The sequence below is a fragment of the Hyperolius riggenbachi genome, chromosome 12, assembly GCF_040937935.1.
Source record: "Hyperolius riggenbachi isolate aHypRig1 chromosome 12, aHypRig1.pri, whole genome shotgun sequence".
NCBI classification, from domain to species: domain Eukaryota; kingdom Metazoa; phylum Chordata; class Amphibia; order Anura; family Hyperoliidae; genus Hyperolius; species Hyperolius riggenbachi.
Genome location: NC_090657.1, coordinates 172098892 through 172117802, shown reverse-complemented (window position 1 = coordinate 172117802; position 18911 = coordinate 172098892). Strand labels below are relative to the sequence as shown.

The 18911-nt window shown below is 47.7% G+C and overlaps 1 protein-coding gene across 4 annotated transcripts in view; it reads left to right on the top strand.

Moving 5' to 3' along the window:
- Positions 1-18911, top strand: part of LOC137541584 (sterile alpha motif domain-containing protein 10-like) — a 597983-nt gene that overhangs the window by 525529 nt on the left and 53543 nt on the right. Inside the window, exon 6 of one of the 4 annotated variants that reach the window (XM_068262959.1) lies at positions 6278-6382. The exons of the other annotated variants lie outside the window; for them this stretch is intronic. The gene's annotated coding sequence lies outside the window, so the exon portion shown is untranslated. The remainder of the gene's footprint in view (positions 1-6277; positions 6383-18911) is intronic. 4 annotated transcript variants of the gene reach the window in all.

Here is an 18911-nt window from a genome sequence, read left to right as displayed (position 1 = left end):
TAGCCCCTCTTAAAGCCCCCCCGCACTTGTCAGATGACAAAAAATGATCGAGGCGCCAGCCGCGCTAATAAGGGATGCGGGAGCCTGCTTTATTCCTCCCTCCCTCCTCCCTTCCTATGAATGCGCCCCCACCTGCTGTGAATGTCCCCCCCCGTAGGCAGTGTGTGCAGAGCGGAGCGGTAGGTCCTCTTACCGCAATCCATGCTCACCGGCAACTAGTCTCCTGCTTCCTGTGACGTCATGGTAAACAGGAAGCAGGAGACTAGTTGCCGGCGAGCATGGATTGCGGTAAGAGGACCTACCGCTCCGCTCTGCACACACTGCCTACGGGGGGGGGGGGGGGACATTCACAGCAGGTGGGGGCGCATTCATAGGAAGGGAGGAGGGAGGGAGGAATAAAGCAGGCTCCCGCATCCCTTATTAGCGCGGCTGGCGCCTCGATCATTTTCTTCCTGTCTTCTCTCCCCAGGGCAATCTCCTCACACACAGGGGCACCTTCCTCCCCACCCACGGGCATTCTCTCCCCTCCACTGACGACCCCCCTACCCACTGGCACCCTCCTCCTACCCACTGAGACTATCCTCCTACCCACTGGCACCTTTCTCCCCCACCCAGTGTCACCCTCCTTTCCACCCACAGGTACCCTCCTCTTCACCCACTGGCACCCTCCTCCTACCCACTGACACCCTCCTCCTGCCCACTGGCACCCTTCTCCCCACCCAGTGGCACCCTCCTTTCCACCCACAGGTACCCTCCTCCCCACCCACTGGCACCCTCCTCCCCACCCACTGGCACCCTCCTCCCCACCCACTGGCACCAACTGAGCTGCCCTGGGGCCCCCAGCCCACCACCACCAGCCAGGCCTGAGCTGCCCTGGGGCCCCCAGCCCACCACCACTAGCACGGCCTAAGCTGCCCTGGGGCCCCCAGCCCACCACCACTAGCCAGGCCTGAGCTTCCCTGGGACCCCAGCCCACCAGCCACGCAGGCATGAGGCCTCCAGCCCACCACCAGTCAGGCTTGAGGTGCCCTGGGGCCCCCAGCCCACCACCACCAGCCTGACTACATATACTGAGGACAGCTATACGCCTGGCTACATATACTGGGGACATCTATACACCTGGCTACCTATGCTGGGGACACTGTCTGTCATTATGTGCATGAACTGGTGAAAAGTTGTCCCTTATGTGCATTTACTGCGGAAACGCAGTCTGTCATTATGTGCATTAACTGGTGAAAAGCTGTCCCTTATGTGCATTTACTGCGGAAACGCAGTCTGTCATTATGTGAATTAACTGGTGAAAAGTTGTCTCTTATGTGCATTTACTGGGGAAATGCTGTCTGTCATTATGTGCATGAACTGGTGAAAAGTTGTCCCTTATGTGCATTTACTGCGGAAACGCAGTCTGTCATTATGTGCATTAACTGGTGAAAAGCTGTCCCTTATGTGCATTTACTGCGGAAACGCAGTCTGTCATTATGTGAATTAACTGGTGAAAAGCTGTCTCTTATGTGCATTTAATGGGGAAACTGTCTGTCATTACATGCATTAACTGGTGAAAAGCAGGCTCTTATGTGCATTTAATGGGGAAACTGTCTGTCATTACATGCATTAACTGGTGAAAAGCAGGCTCTTATGTGCATTTAATGGGGAAACTGTCTGTCATTACGTGCATTAACTGGTGAAAAGCAGGCTCTTATGTGCATTTACTGCGGAAACGCAGTCTGTCATTACGTGCATTAACTGGTGAAAAGCTGTCCCTTTATGTGCATTTACTGCAGAAACGCAGTCTGTCATTATGTGCATTAACTGGTGAAAAGCTGTCTCTTATGTGCATTTAATGAGGAAACGCTGTCTGTCATTACGTGCATTAACTGCTGAAAAGCTGATTCTTATGTGCATTTACTGGTGAAAGGCTACCTGTCATTATGTGCGTTTACTTCATTTTTTTTTTCATGTAACCACGTTAGCTGGTACAACTACATTAAAGTTAGCCCCGCCCACATGACATCATGACCACGCCCAAATTTTCGCCGCGGCGCGCGAAATCCCCCCCCCCCCCCCAAGCCCGGCCTGCCAGCCCTCATGCCCCTTTGAGCCCCCCCAAAAATCTGAAGCTGGAGCCGCCACTGATTGTAAGATACGATGCATAATATATATGTGGCAAAGGAACATACATGGACACTGTAACCAGGATCCATGTACATATAAGGACTACCATGGAATCACATAATCTCCCTACTAAGTACATGTCTAGGGTGAAGAGACTACAGTAACGTTATGTGGGCCCAATAAGAAAGTAGGAATGGACATGGGGGAAGGACGGACAGGGGAAGGGGTACAAGGGAGGGGGAGAGGGAGGGGGGAAAGGGGAAATTTTTTTTTAACACAACAATACTAAATTATAAAAACAATAAAGTGCTGACATTAGGCAGGACACAATGGAGCCTCATGAGAACAAAGCTTAAATAATGGACGTATGTCTTTTTTCAACCAAATAACTATGTAACTAAGTTCTCTATTAAGTCCCCGAGGCTCCATTGTATCCAGCTTTATAATCCAAAATGCCTCCCTCCAAAGAAGTCTTTTAACTCGATCACCCCCTCTCCTCAAAGGGGCCACCCGCTCTATGACCATAAATCTTAATTGGCTTACATGATGTTTAGCCTGCACAAAGTGATATGGGACCGCCTGGTCCACCAAACGTTCTCTAATTGCGTGTTTATGTGATGATAGCCTTTTCTTAAGTTTCTGTGTGGTCTGCCCAACATACAATAGGCCACAAGGGCACTTCAAGGCATACACCACATAATCCAAATCACATGTATGCCATCCTCTGACTTTGAATTTGGTGCCACGATGTGGATGCATCAATTCGGCTCCAGTGCACACAGTTGAGATATGGGTATGTCCCCTGCCTCTTTGTTAACTGTGATGAAACATTGTCTTGCCTCTCCTGCCTAGCGCCGGTCCCCGCCCGCGTCCCTTCCCTCCCCGCTGATTGGAGGGAAGGGACGCAGGCGGGGACCGGAGCTATGCAGGAGGTGGGGAGAAAGCGCTGAGACTAACACTACAGAGGTAAACACAGCCCGCACAGCGCGGCTGTGATTTATGGGGGGTAGCAGAGCGCAGGGGGGGCTTAGGGGGGATCTGGATAGCAACAGAGGCTGGGCTGTATAGGCAGACCCAGCCTCTGTATGCGGATAGCATTGTCAGAACCCCACCTTGGGTTCTCTTTAAAATAATACATGCTACCATAATTAAATCCCACACATTTTAATTGCCCATTTGTCCTGGTTATTGCAACGTTTAAAATATTTCCCTAGTACAATGTATGGCGCCAATATTTTATTTGGAAAAAAAGGTGCATTTTTTTCAGTTTTGCATCCATCTCTATTTACAAGCCCATATTTTCTAAATGAACGGTAATATACCCTCTTGACATACATATTAAAAAAAAAGTTCAGTCTTTTTTTTTTTCATTTTTTCTTTTTTTTACTGCAAAACTTTTATTTGGGTAATTATGGGATAGTATGGGAGGTAAGGTGTTATTTTTAAATGTATGTGTGGGTCTTTTTATTAAAATAAATGTATGTAAGTGTAATTTTACTATTTGGCCACAAGATGTCCTTGTGCATTATTTCCTGTTAGCATAGTCAATCATTGGCCACTGCATCATTTTCAGATGATTGTTGCTACATCTGTGGGTATCATCTGTAAGCGTTACCACATCTTCGCTTGTGGCTAAATAAGCCAATAGCAGCACGGCATTTCTTGCCACATTTGTCACAGATAAAATGTGAATTGGCCAGTGCGGCAAAAGTGATGCAAAGTCTTTTCTGCTTTAAATTTTAGTACCAGACTTCGTAGTGTCTTTAGGTCTTGACGCCATAAGGATCTATTTTCAGCACGTTTACCCCAGCCTCCAGTATTAATGCCAAAGCAATCCATATCACGCTTGCAAGAGTCTTTGTATCAAAGCATAGGTCATCCCACTGGTCTTTTTGCATGTGCAATTTGAGCCAACAGAACCTGTCGGGGAAATCTTTCTGGGTCCATTCTATATAGGTGACCCAGCCAGCGGAGTCTTCTCTGTTTGAATATTGCCATGATACTGGTACAGTGTGTTATTACAATGACTGCAGGCATCTCACTGATTCCAGCGATCATTGACACAGGTACTTAGTTTAATAAATGGGAACAGTGTTTCCATTCATTCATTTCCCCTCTAACGGGCAGTGGCAAAGAACAAGCATGGGAGCAAGTGCGAGAATGAGCGGTGGCCGTCGGATTCAATAGATGATTATCTATGGCCCTTGGTAGTCCCACAGGATGTAGATAATTTGTCACAAACCACATACAAGTGGTTAACCCCCTTGGCGGTATGAAAAATACCGCCAGGGGGAAGCGCAGCAGTTTTTTTTTTATTTTTTTTTTTTAAATCATGTAGCGAGCCGAGGGCCCGCTACATGATAGCCGCTGCTCAGCGGCATCCCCCCAGCCCCGCCGATCACCTCCGGCGATAGGCGATCAGGAAATCCCGTTCAAAGAACGGGAGTTCCTGGAGGGCTTCCCCCGTCGCCATGGCGACGGGGCGGGATGACGTCACCGAAGTCAGCAACGTCGGGACGTCATTGGGAGTCCCGATCCACCCCTCGGCGCTGCCTGGCACTGATTGGCCAGGCAGCGCTCGGGGTCGGGGGGGGGGGGCCGCGCGCCGCACTGGATAGCAGCGATCGGGCGCGCGGCGGCGGCGATCGGGGTGCTGGCGCAGCTAGCAAAGTGCTAGCTGCGTCCAGCAAAAAAACAATTATGTAAATCGGCCCAGCAGGGCCTGAGCGGCACCCTCCGGCGGCTTACCCCGTGTCACACACGGGGTTACCGCTAAGGAGGTTAATAGTCCTACAAGTGTTGGCCCCTCCTGGAGACTATTGGTGAACACATCGTGAAGCAGAATATACAGTTTCCCACATATTCCACTACATAAGGCAGAAAGAATATATTTGAATTTTTTTTTTTAATTTTAACTCAAAGTTCCAGTTGCCTTATTAGTTCACAAAACATCTGTCTGGGAGTGTACACATTCCTCTCTGAATTCTCATCTTATCTGGTTTCTCTATAGCAGAAGTCTTTCTCACTTAATGCTTTCCTATGAGGCCACTCTGTCTTCAGGAGCCATGATGTGATTCTGTGTAGCATTAAAAAGATACAACCTGCACTACTTTACTGCACAACGCATGCTATTCCTCAGTAAGATTCACTGGTAAAAAAAAAAAAAGCATTAATTAAAATGCAGACAAAGGAGTAACCCACACTTCCTGCCAACACAAGCGTGATCCCTCCCTCATACACAAGCTGGATGAACCTGGGCTGAGATTCTTGTTTTTGGGCTGGCTGGACTGATAGCTTAGTGTGGGTATAGCTGACCCATGATGGATTGCTTAAAGGACAACTGTAGTGAGAGGTATATGGAGGCTGCCATATTTATTTCCTTTTAAACAATACCAGCCCTGCTGGTCTTTTGGCTGCAGTAGTGTCTGAATCACACCAGAAACAGGCATGCAGCTAATTTTGTCAGATATGACAATAATGTCAGAAACACCTGATCTGCTGCATGCTTGTTCAGGGTCTATGGCTAAAAGTATTAGAGGCAGAGGATCAACAGGATAGCCAGGTAACTGGTATTGCGTAAAAGGAAATAAATATGGCAGCCTCCATATACCTCTTACTACAGTTGTCCTTTAACATTTAAAAAAAAGTGCGTTGTCTTTGGTCCACAAGGGATGCCGCTAGATCATTTGCCATCCGTCCTCCCTCCTTCCCTCTCCATAGAACAGAACGTGCTATAGCTTAGGAATGGTCAATGAGAGGGAAAAAAAATTCAAGCTGATTCAAAATTTGTTCACAAATGTATGCAGCTTGAAAATGGACCAATTGAATCCTGCCAAGATCTGATTGGTCCATTTTCATAATTCCTTATCAGCTGAGAGTTACTTGCATCTCTCTGGCACATAATGAAAAGTCTTAAGCCTGGTACACGATTTCAATTTTGATTGGCCAATCGCTGACCAATTTTATCACCTCCATGTAATATGAGAGTTTACCTGCGCAATCTGCTCATAATATTTGGTATCTGTTGACCCTCATACTACATAGGGGTGGTAAAATTTGTCAGTGATTGGCCAATCATAATTTAAAGTGTGTATCAGGCTTTAATTCCACATAAAGATGTTGCTGAATAAATTCACCTCTCTGTGTTCTGTTTTTGTTTCGGCAGATAAAACTATCTAATTAGTTCTCATCAGCATCTCTGAATAGCTTTGCCAAGGCAGCTCTCCATAGAGGAAACACTGAGGCTTAACCCTTTCAGTGTCTTCTGCAAGTAAGGTTTTTTTTAAGGATTTTCATAAACTGTAATGAAAATATTTTTCTCCATAAAGGTTATCATGCTGTGACTAATCTTTTAGAGCAGAGGGGAAGTTCTGAGTTTAGTTCCACTTTAAGGGTGACAGAAAGTGACCATGTGTATGAGGCTTGAGGCCAGTATACACAGTAGAGAGTTCTTGGGTGAGGGGGTCTGGGCTTCTGTGGAGGTTATCGGTCGCCTCAGCTGAGTTTCATCTAAAGTACACAGCTATGGTCATCCAATCCCATTTCCTGCAGACAGTAATCACTGTGCATGTGTACAGTGATTTAAAGGCCTTTAAAGTTTATTTATACGTACCTGGGGTTTCCTCCAGCCCCCTCCAGGCTGATTGCTCCCTCTCCCGGAGCTCTCCGTCGTCGTCCTCCACCTCCTGGATCGTCTGGAATCTGGCACTGGAAGTTCTCTGGCGTTCTGCGCATGTCTGGCTGTGAGCGCTGCAGTTGCTAGGATCTGTGCAGTACTACTGCGCAGGAGCAGAACGCTCCCAACAACAGGAGCGCCAGTGGCCGGACTGCGCCTGCGCTGACTGGCCATGACTGAAGGACTTTCGGGGCCAGATTTCAGACTATCCAGGCGGAGGAAGAGGGCGGCAAAGGAGCGATCTGCGTAGAGGGAACAGACACCAGTCCCCCAACGGGCGACATTCATCAATCATGTGTACATGCCTTTAAAGTGTACCTGAGATGGCGAGCTAGAGAAAATGTATACATACCTGGGGCCAGGGGCATAGCAATAGGTGTTGCAGAGGTTGCGACCGCATCGGGGCCCTTGGGCCAGAGGAGCCCCGAAGGGCCCTCCCTCAACTACAGTATTGGCTCTCTATTGATCCTGTGCTCAAAATAATCACTTTTATAGATACTTTGAATAGTGGTAATCATTAGCACACTGTTCTCCATCCCCTTCTTGCACCTCTGACATTGTAGTTGCCATTGGCAAGTTTTGGTGTCCGTATCAATTGTTATGTATAGAGTGCTTGGGGGGCCCCAATGTAAAACTTGCATCGGGGCCCACAGCTCCTTAGCTACACCACTGCCTGGGGCTTCCTCCAGCCCCCTCCACACAGATCACCGTCCTCTTCTTCCGCCTGGATCGTCTGGAATCTGGTCCGAAAGTCCTTCAGTTGGTGCCAGTTAGTGCAGGCGCAGTCCGGCCACGCACCCTCTCGTTGTTGGGAGCGTTCTGCACAGATCCTGGCGACTGCAGCTCTCGCAGCCAGGCATGCGCAGAACGCTGGAGGACTTCTGGTGCCAGGTTCCAGACGATTCAGGAGGTGGAGGAGGACGGCGAGGGCAGTATCTGCGTGGAGGGGGCTGGAGGAAGTCCCAGGTATGTATAAATGTTCTCTCCCTCGCCATCTCATGTACACTTTCAAGGCCTGTACAGTAGGGATGGCCTTTCAAGTCAAGACAGACTTAAATTCGGAATTCCAATTAAATCTAATGACTTCAGGTGTGACCGCGGGATAAGGGAGGGTTAACTTACCCAGAAGTCTTCGGGACGTCTGCGTTTCATTACGCCTCATAGGTGTAATGAAAGCCGCGTTCCACCACTCTACCACGCTTCCTCCTTTTGGCTAGAAAGAGGAAGCACGGTAGTGAGTAATCAACGCGGCTTTCATTACGCCTATGGGTAAGTTAAACCCCCCCCATCCCGCGGTCACACTTGAAGTCATTAGACTTCATTAGAATTCCAAATTCGAGTTCATCTTCTTGATTCGAAAGCCCATGGGTGCACACGAGTGATAAATGTCGCCCGTTGGGTATTGACACCTGTTTCCTCAGGTGACACTGCATGACGGTGGGCAACTGGACAAGGTGAGTGAGAGAACAATGCCCATGGCTGTGGTTCAGCTATAACAATCTGCTGGCCAGGCAGGCATTGGGAGTTGGGGGCTGCTGTACTCTCGCTTGAATCTTGGCAGAGGTTGTTGCTATCACCTTGCCCAAGTTTTATCTAGACTGTGTATGGGAGTCCAATGGACTTTATAGATCATAAACACTGTCGGGCTATGACTGACATTGGAATTGAAGTGCAAAAGGTTAAAACTTTGTTTTTTTATTTGAAAAAAATTAATTATAGCTTAAAAAGTTGCAGTCAAGTTTATTTTTTGCATGAAGGATAGACATAAAACAACATTACAAAATGCAGAATACAAGATGTAGAACACTCCTTCTACAAAGACATAAATACCCGTGTAATGAAATGCGTTAGAACATTGTAGTCTGCCACAAAAGAATGGTTCTCACACATAACGAGAGAGACTTACTTTCCATGAGGAATTAAGCTCGCAGCGTGTTGCAGTCGCATATCGCGGGATAAATGCTAGAGGCGTGTCATCCCCACTGTTTAACCCGTCAATTCCCATCATGTGGCTAATTGCCTAGATCAAGGCTTATGGCTAATTAACAAGTGCAAAGCCTATCCTCCACTTGTTCTTAATGCTTAAAGGGGGGGGGGGGGAATAAATCAGTACATTGCAAAGTGAGACATGGAAAAATAGAAGAGAGGTCAAGAAGTGAATGATATTAATTATGTAATTTGTTCATATTCTTTGATCCACAATCATCCTGCAGTAAACATGGAAAAAAACAGACAACACCAACTGCCATTATTACCTATAAACACACCCACTAACAATGCGATAGGCTAAAAGGTTGTTTTTTTATAGATATACATATGCACAGAGGGAAATACTGGTTGTTTGGCAGATGGAAACAGCCGTTATTTCCTACAATGCAACAAGGTTCACAGACAGCAATACTATCAGGACCATGGTCCTGACATCACACTGTGGGAGGGATATCACCACAATATCAGCCTAAAAGACGTCCTGATGATCTATTTGGGAAAAGGTAAAGATTTCTTGTGGGAAAGAGGGTATCAGCTACTGATTGGGATGAAGATCAATGCTTGGTTACAGTTCTGTAAAGCCAAATGCTGTATAGCTGTCATTGCGTATGAGCGATTCCTGATGAACAAACAACATTTGTGGATGATGTGCTGCACAGACGTTCACTACATAACACAAACTGTGGAGAAACAGCGTGGAGACACTTCTGTAGAGAAACTGCTGTGTGCTTCAGTGACCAGTTGTAGTCATCAATATCTGTACACACTGCCTAATGTGAATTATAATCAATCACGTATCAATCAGTGAGGTGTAAGCAGGGAAGGGAACAGCCGCAGTGTTAAAGAGGTGTAAGCAGGGGAGGGTACAGCCACAGTGTCATAGAGGTGTAAGCAGGGGAGAGAACAGCCGCAGTGTTAAAGAGGTTTAAGCAGGGGAGGGTACAGCCACAGTGTCATAGAGGTGTATGCAGGGGAGGGGATAGCTGCAGTGTTAGAGAGAGAGGTGTAAGCAGAGGAGGGGACAGCTGCAGTGTCAGAGAGGTGTAAGAAGGGGAGGGAACAGCTGCAGTGCCAGAGAGGTGTAAGCAGAGGAGAGGACAGCCTCAGTGTCAGAGAAGGGTAAGCAGAGGAGGGGACAGGTGCAGTGTCAGAGGGGTGTAAGCAGGGAAGGGGACAGCTGCAGTATCAGAGAGGTGAAGGGGAGGGGATACCTGTGGTGTCAGAGAGGTGTAAGCAGGGAAGGGGACAGCTGCAGCATCAGAGGGGTGTAAGCAGGGAAGAGGACAGCTGCAGTATCAGAGAGGTGTAAGCAGAGGAGGGGATAGGTGCAGTGTCAGAGAGGTGTAAGCAGGGAAGGGGACAGCTGCAGTGTCAGAGGGGTGTAAGCAGGGAAGAGGACAGCTGCAGTATCAGAGAGGTGAAGGGGAGGGGATAGCTGTAGTGTCAGAGAGGTGTAAGCAGGGGAGGTAAAAGCTGCAGTGTCAGAGAGGTCTATGCAGGGGAGGGTATAGCTGCAGTTTCAGAGAGGTGTATGCAGGGGAGGGGATAGCTGCAGTGTCCGAGAGGTGTAAGCAGGGGAGGGAACAGTTGCAGTGCCAGAGAGGTGTAAGCAGAGGAGGGGACAGGTGCAGTGTCAGAGAGGTGTAAGCAGGGTAGGGGACAGCTGCAGCGTCAGAGGGGTGTAAGCAGGGAAGAGGACAGCTGCAGTATCAGAGAGGTGAAGGGGAGGGGATAGCTGTAGTGTCAGAGAGGTGTAAGCAGGGGAGGTAACAGCTGCAGTGTCAGAGAGGTCTATGCAGGGGAGGGTATAGCTGCAGTGTCAGAGAGGTGTATGCAGGGGAGGGGATAGCTGCAGTGTCAGAGAGGTGTAAGCAGGGGAGGGAACAGTTGCAGTGCCAGAGAGGTGTAAGCAGAGGAGAGGACAGCCTCAGTGTCAGAGAGGTGTAAGCAGGGGAGGGAACAGCCGCAGTGTCAGAGAGGTGTAAGCAGAGGAGGGGACAGGTGCAGTGTCAGAGAGGTGTAAGCAGGGAAGGGGACAGCTGCAGCGTCAGAGGGGTGTAAGCAGGGAAGAGGACAGCTGCAGTATCAGAGAGGTGTAAGCAGAGGAGGGGACAGGTGCAGTGTCAGAGAGGTGTAAGCAGGGAAGGGGACAGCTGCAGCGTCAGAGGGGTGTAAGCAGGGAAGAGGACAGCTGCAGTATCAGAGAGGTGTAAGCAGAGGAGGGGACAGGTGCAGTGTCAGAGAGGTGTATGCAGGGAAGGGGACATCTGCAGCGTCAGAGAGGTGTAAGCAGGGAAGATGACAGCTGCAGTGTCAGAGGGGTGTGAGCAAGGGAGGGAAACATTATGAGGTGAAAAACGGAAATAAAGTTCAATACCTGTGTGTATTGTTGTTCTATGGGCGCCCTCCTTTCCAGTCCGCACAGTTTCTGTAACTGTATTCAGACCCAGGTCGCATCCCGACCCCACACCATGGGTCGTGCTAGCTTTCCCCGCATAAGATGGTCACCAGGATTGCCGCAGCTGTGCAGTCCGTATAGACGTGAGTGTGGATGCGCAGCTTTAGTGCCTCCACTCCTCGCCTCCACTTCTCACTCCCACATGTCTGTGGGATGTCACGCCTCTGGAGGAGGCACTAAAGCTGCGCATCTGCACACGCATCTATGCGGACTGCACAGCCGCGGCAATCCTAACGGCCATCTTATGCGGGGAAAGCTAGCATGATCCGTGGTGTGGGTTCGGTATGCAACCTGGGGCTGAATACAGTTACAGAAACTGCGCAGAATGGAAGGGAGGGCGCGGATGGCGTACTCCATAGAACAAGATTACACACAGGTATTGATCTTTATTTCCGTTTTTCCCCCACGTAAGTCCTTCAACGATTACCTCAATTCAGAAAGAGGTTATCATCATTCCAGCGGTTCTGGAGGTGTGTTTAGCTTCTAAGGGTAACAATCGTTAATATGCATATATTCAGCAGTGATGCACTGGGAGACATCTCAAGCTCACTCCAACCTGAATTATCGCAAATTCTTTCTGTTTCAAAGGACTTACGAGGCCAAAATCCCTAAAAAAGTCAAGTACCTGCATGATGTTGAAATGCACGGAGGACGCCGTCCGCGCCCTCCGTGCAGTTCCGCCGGGTCCTCTTCGTGAAATCGCCCCCCATGCCAATCGCGACCCCACGGGCCGGGTCGGGCTCTCCTGCCACTCCTAATATGGCCGCCGGAGTTGGCCGCGTGTGCGGCTGCGCAGCTCTAGGGCCAACCCCCCGAACCACGCACTGTAGCGTGGATCGGAGGGGGAGGCCCTAGAGCTGCGCAGCCGCACTCGCGGCAATGCAGACTGTGCAGCCGCGGCCAGTTCCGGCGGCCATATTAGGAGTGGCAGAAGAGCCCAACCCGGCCTGTGGGGTCGCGATTGGCACGGGGGGGAGGGGGGCGATTTCACGAAGGGGACCCGGTGGAACTGCACGGAGCGCGCAGACGGCGTCCTCCGTGCATTTAAACATCATGCAGGTACTTGACTTTTTTAGTGATTTTGGCCTCGTAAGTCCTTTAAAGAGAACCCGAGATGGGATTTAATTATGCTAGTGGGGCACAGAGGCTGGTTGTGCACACTAACACCAGCCTCTGTTGCCCCATGGTGTGCCTCCAAGACCCCCCTGCGCGCCGCTATACACCCCGCAGTGCTGGCGACACGCAGCGTGTCGCCAGCACAATGTTTACCTCTGCCTGTCTGTTAGCGCCGCTCCCCTGCCTCCACCGTATCGGCGCTACCCGCCCACGTCACTTCCCACCAATCAGCGGGAGGGATGGGACGCGGACGGGTAGCGCCGATATGGAGGAGGCGGGGGAGCGGCGCTGACTGACGCCGCATAGGTAAACATTGTGCTGGCTACTCGCTGCGTGTCGCTAGCACTGCGGGGGTATAGCAGCGCATGTGGTGATATATTGGGGTGCTTATGATGTAAGGATAACAGGAACATATTCTTTCATTTTTCTGCCTGTGTTCCATGGAGGGATGCCTTTGATTGCTTGGGGCAAGGAAGTGGGTATTGTCTTGACCATATGAAGTGCTTTGAGTTTCTGCTAATGGGATTATCTGCCTGGCTTTTTGAACTCAGGAGACGGCCCATTGTCTCAATACACAAAGCAAGCCTAGTCAGGAAAAGTCTAACACATGACAACTTGTGGTAAAGAAACGCAAACATACCCTGTAAATTACATCTATTGGAAGGGGGTTGGAAATCTCTGCAGACTTTAAAAACGGAGACAGGAAAAAGCCTTGATCAAGTTTTCACCTGGAATTGAAAAGCCTCACTTAACAATCTCTTGATGTATAGACATTGTAACCTGGGGAAATTGGGCTAAGGAAGACTTTTGTTGGGTGTGGGTACTATAGTGGATGTTGGATCTCTGGAAAAGGAATTGCTTTGAAATCTGTAAGTGTCAATAGGATATTTGTTGTTCTCAAGATTATAACAAGCGTTCGGTGATGTCACAAACAGGGAAAGTGCATTAGTTCCTGGGGGCTGGACATTAAATGCCCCAGGGGACACTTCGGACTATTTAAGCTGACCCAGGACAGCCACCGGTATCTGCTCTTGGAGATAGCGCATAGCTAGAGTTGATCTCGACTTCTGGTCGAACAAGCGGCATGCTCCTGCCGACAACGTTGAGACCTTCAAGTTGGTAACGTTTTTAATCCCCATTTTTCTTTTTACGCAAGTATCCGTGTGTATCTTTGTAACCTTAATTTTGTAACTTTTTATTTTTGTTTTTTGTAATCTTTTGTATATATTCTGTTCTGCATTGTCCTATTTTTTCTATGGAATATTAAATCGTTATTTAATAAGCTTGATTTCTGCCGTACTAAACTAACACTCATAGCCTAAAGGAGACTGCAGTGTAACTGTGTACAAGTCCGTGCCTAGTTGTATGTTTGAGCAACACTACCATACGAAATTGTAATTGCATTGTGTGTGTGGGGGCGTTTGTCATACGTTGGCCTAAAGCGCGCAGCTGATCCAACGTACGAAACGCCAGTGCGAGTAGCTAACAGTATCGTTCGGAACGACTGTTAGTGGTTTTGCTGCATGACAGTGTAACTTGCATTACAAGTCAGTGTCTGATTGTGCTGTGTTACTGTACAACTGTACTGTGTGTGTGGGTGCGTGGCGTTCTCGAACCACTAGTGGTGGCAGTGAGAGGTGTTCTGAGGGGGTCCCAGACTTGTTTTAGCTTGACTAAGGCTGCTTCCCCTCTCAGTCTGGTCAAACCCGCAGTCGGGAACCATATACGCAGGCGTGCCGCGGGCCGGTTCTTGACAGCGCACAGGGGGGTCTTGGAGGCACACCATGGGGCAACAGAGGCTGGTGTTAGTGTGCACAACCAGCCTCTGTGCCCCACTAGCATAATTAAATCCCACCTCGGGTTCTCTTTAAGAAAGCAAACTTTTGTTTTTGTTATACCAAATAAAGCCAAATCATGGCTGAGGAAAGTTGTAGTACCACTTATTGCCTTTAGGTGGCAGTGCAGGCTAATTGTTTGCTAGGTGGGGTAAGTTCAAAAGAAATTAGTCTTCATGGATGCAGATGTGATCAGCTGAGCACAGATCAATGTCTGTCAGGAAAACGTGAGATGGATGAGGAGCCTGCCATTTTCATGCCCTTGAAAAAAAAGTGTACTTTAACCACTTCACCACTGGGGTTTTTTACCCTTGTTTACCCTTGTTTTTTTACCCTTGTGGACTAGAGCAATTTTCATCTTTCAGCCCTCCTCCATATCATTCCCCAATAACTTTCTCACTACTAATCACAAATAATTTATACCTTGTTTTTTCGCCACCAATTAGGCTTTCTTTGGGTGGTATGTTGGTTTGCTAAGAATTATTTTATTTTAGATGCATTTTAATGGAAATTATAAGAAAAAATGCGTTATTTCTCAGTTTTCAGCCATGATGGTTTTAAAATAGTGTATGCTACTGTAATTAAAACCAGGGCTGTGGGGTTCGGAGTTGGAGTCAGGGAGTTGGAGCAATTTTGGGTACCTGGAGTCTGAGTTGAAGTCGGATTCATAAACTAAGGAGTCGGAGTTTGGAATCGGAGTCGGATGATTTTTGTACCAAATCCACAGCCCTGTTAAAGGGAACCTAAACTGAGAAGGATATGGATTTTTCCATTTAAAATAATACCAGTTGCCTGACTCTCTTGCTGATCCTTTGTCTCTAATACTTTCAGCCACAGCCCCTCAACAAGCATGCAGATCAGGTTCTCTGACTGATGTCAGACTGGATTAGCTGCATGCTTGTTTCAGGTGTGTGATTCAGCCACTGCTGCAGCCAAAGAGATCAGCAGCACAGCCAGGCAACTGGTGGTATTGTTTAAAAGGAAACATCCTTATCCCTCTCAGTTTAGGTTCCCTTTAAGTATTAGACTAAGGAGTCAGAGTCGAGGAGTCAGAGTCTGAACCATTTTGGGTACCTGGAGACTGAGTCAGTGGTTTCATAGACTGAGGAGTCGGAGTTGGAGTCGGATGCATTTTGTACTGACTCCACAGCCCTGATTAAATACCGCCTATTTTATTTGCCCAGTTGTCCAAATTTTTACATTTAAAATATTTCCCTAGTCAGGGGCGTAGCAATAGGGGGTGCAGAGGTAGCGACCGCATCAGGGACCTTGGGCCAGAGGGGCCCCAAAGGGTCCTCCAACAACTGCAGTATTAGCTTTCTATTGGTCCTTTGCTCATAATAATCACTTCTATAGATACTTTGCATAGTGGTAATCATTAACAAACTGTTCCCCATTCCCTTCTTGCACCTCTGACACTGTAGTTGACATTGGCAGGTTTTGCTGCGCCGTATCAATTGTTATGTATAGAGTGCTTGGGGGGGCCCATTGTAAAACTTGCATCGGGGCCCACAGCTCCTTAGCTACGCCACTGTCCCTAGTACAATGTATGGCGATAGTATTTTCTTTGGAAATAAAGATGTATTTTTTCTGTTTTGTGTCCATCACTAATTACAAGCCCCTATTTGCAAAAGAACAGTAATATACCCTTATGACATACATTTTAACAAAGTTTAGTCCGTAAGGTAACGATTTATGTATTTTTTTAATTGTATTTTTTTTATATTTGCAAATGTTTTATTTTAGTAAGTATGGGAGAGTGGTAAGGTAAGGGGTTAATTTTAATGGTATATGTATGTATTTTTATTTAGGTATAATTTTACTATTTGGCCACAAGATGTCCCCCTCCCATGTTATCTTCCTGTAAATACTGTTAGTACGCTAACAGGAAGCAACACTTGTATGTGTTACTCTATTTTATCGATGGCATCTCATGTATCACGGGTGCTTAGATCGGTGGATGGGAACTGAGCTCCCATTCACTGATCGGTGTACTAGTAGTACACCGCCATGGGGGGGCGTGCATGCTGTGCATAGGGAATAGACGACTAGTATCTACGTCCTTGGAATGGGAACAGTCTATCCCACAGTGCATAGGTATACTGCTGCAAACACAGATAATGGTTAATATTAAGATCTTTTATTTACCATATGATTGTTTTTTTATTACATATTATTTTTTCATAAAAACATCATATCAGACTAATTGATCAGGAACGGCAGTGGTTTTTATCAGTCAAGTGTTAGGGAGAGAGCAGCACGGGATCGAACTCACTGTAAATTGGGCCTAAATCACTTAGCAAGGGGAATAAGATGGTAAAAACACCATGTAGCCTATTACTGCTGCCTACAGGGTGGCCCGGCATGAAATTATCACGCATCATAGATCCCACCACAGGGGTTGTAGGGGAGGGGATTTTGACTGTTCATGCGTTTGATCATACAGACGATTTTAATTTCGATCTACCAAAAATAACGGATCAAAGAGAGAACAGAATATTGCGCTCATGTCAATTTACGATCGTTTATATCAAAAGGTCATCCTTCTGGCCTAACATGGACACAGCCAAACTTTGACTGCCAATACTGTGAAAATTGCACTAAAAGGGGGCCACGCAGGGCCGGGCCGAGGCATAGGCTGGAGAGGCTCCAGCCTCAGGGCGCAGTGTAGGAGGGGGCGCACAATTCATTCAGCTGTCATTCCTAATCGTGTATGAAGCAGAAAGAAATAAGAAATGTGGATACATAGCAGTGACTGCAAGCCAGATAACTAGATATTAAGGTGTTGGGGAGGTTGTGGGCCCTGTGGCGCCTCTTAGTCTAATAGCAATCAGTGTGTGACGGCTGGGGTGGCAGGGATGGAGGGGCGCACTTTGGTGTCTCAGCCTTGGGTGCTGGAGGACCTTGTCCCGGCTCTGGGGCCACACACGATACATTAAAATGATCCAAGTTTTACAGCAATTTGATAAAAACTATTGGTTGTACAGAGAAATTCAAAGCTTTTTCTTTTTTTTGATCGAGACTGTTACAGATTGTAATTCCTACCCGATAAAAGATTAGGAGTGGTGGATTTTTCTGGTCAAATCTAAAATGGAATGGTGTAGAATAGATTAAGGTTTTTTTTATTTATTCGCCCAAATTATTTTTTTAGGGTCCTTTCAAATATTGTGTGGTTGAATTGGCGTGCGGCATATGAGCAAACCGCAGCGCACCAAACCATTGCAATTAGTTTGTTCCCTACAGCAGACTGCGCCGTCAGGGAAATCTGCCCCCTCAGCTCAGTGATGTGCTACCTGCTGGACAAGAAAGAAGTATATTATGTTAATTTCTGTGATCTGCACATGCCAACCGCTACCCAGGCCCGGCCCTAGACTTTTTGCCGCCTGAGGCAATTTTCACGTCAGCGTGCGCTCCACTGACGTCACTTCCTGCTACGCCGCAGGAAGTGACGTCAGTGGAGCGCACGCTGGCCTGGAACGAGGAAGAGGTGAGTAATCCCTGCCCGTTGCCTCTTACAAATAGCTGCAGCCAGCACGGACCTTGTTAAAGCTGGGGGGGAGCGGAGGACGGGGGACCCAGGCGAGGGAGGGGGGGGGTCCGACCCCCCTCCCCGCCGTTAGGCCCAATACCCCCTTCCTGCCCGCTGTCCCCTCCAGCTCGGGCGGCCCCCCACACACACGGACGGGCGGGTGCCGCCCCCCCAGAAGTGCCGCCTGAGGCAAAAGTTTCACCCCGCCTCATGGGCGGGCCGGCCCTGCCGCTACCGCAAACATCTGTAACCACTTTACATCCAGGCCTTGTTTCCTCCTTATGGAACACAGCAGTTTTGACATTTTAGTTATGTCCCAATTTAATCAGCAACAACGTTATCCCTACTTATGACACCTAAATAAAATATATATCTTTTTTAAGACTAACTAGGCTTTCATTGTATCACATTTTTTCTATGCATTTTAATAGTAAAAAAATAATTAAACACATTATTTCTCAGTTTTACCAAATCCAGTTTAAAAATAAAAAACGCTATTGTAGATAAAAAAACACAACTTTTGTTTGGCTATCTCTACGGTTTATCACAAAACTTAAACTACGTTACTGTCACAATTTATGATGAAGATATTTGATTCTGAAATAATGCTACAGTGGGTAATTTTCACTATGAACTGAGAAAATAAATGTATTTTTACTGGTAAAAACCAATCTTATTGGCTCAGGGAACATATATCCGCTTTCACCAATTAGTGCTGCAGCAGATAGTGCCGGAGGTTTTGCACATGAGCAAGCACAATTGTACACAGCACTGCTTCAGCTACACGACTTATATCTACGTCCTCGTGGCTTAGATGAAGTCACAGAGAATGTAGATATACTGTAGTGGTGGAAAAAGTGGTTAAATATTGTTTGCAGTGCTTTTGACTCCCATAGAATCATGCGCGGCACTGTACCGCGCACACTGCACGGCAACAAGCTGCAGCCTCTGCGTCACCCAAACCACTTCCGCTGTGTCGCACTGTGGGTACTGTGGCCTGTCTCACAGACTTTCATGGCCACTGTAATGAGCGTCAGCAGGGGGAGCAGCGGGGGAGAGTTCCATAACGCGATGCTGGGCCTAAGAGTTTTCAGTCATTTTTTTTTTGTTCATAATTGGGGGGAGGCGGGATTTGAACACAGCTGGGTGATTCATTGGTCAGAGTTTTGACATGTTACAATCAATTAGAAAAATTAG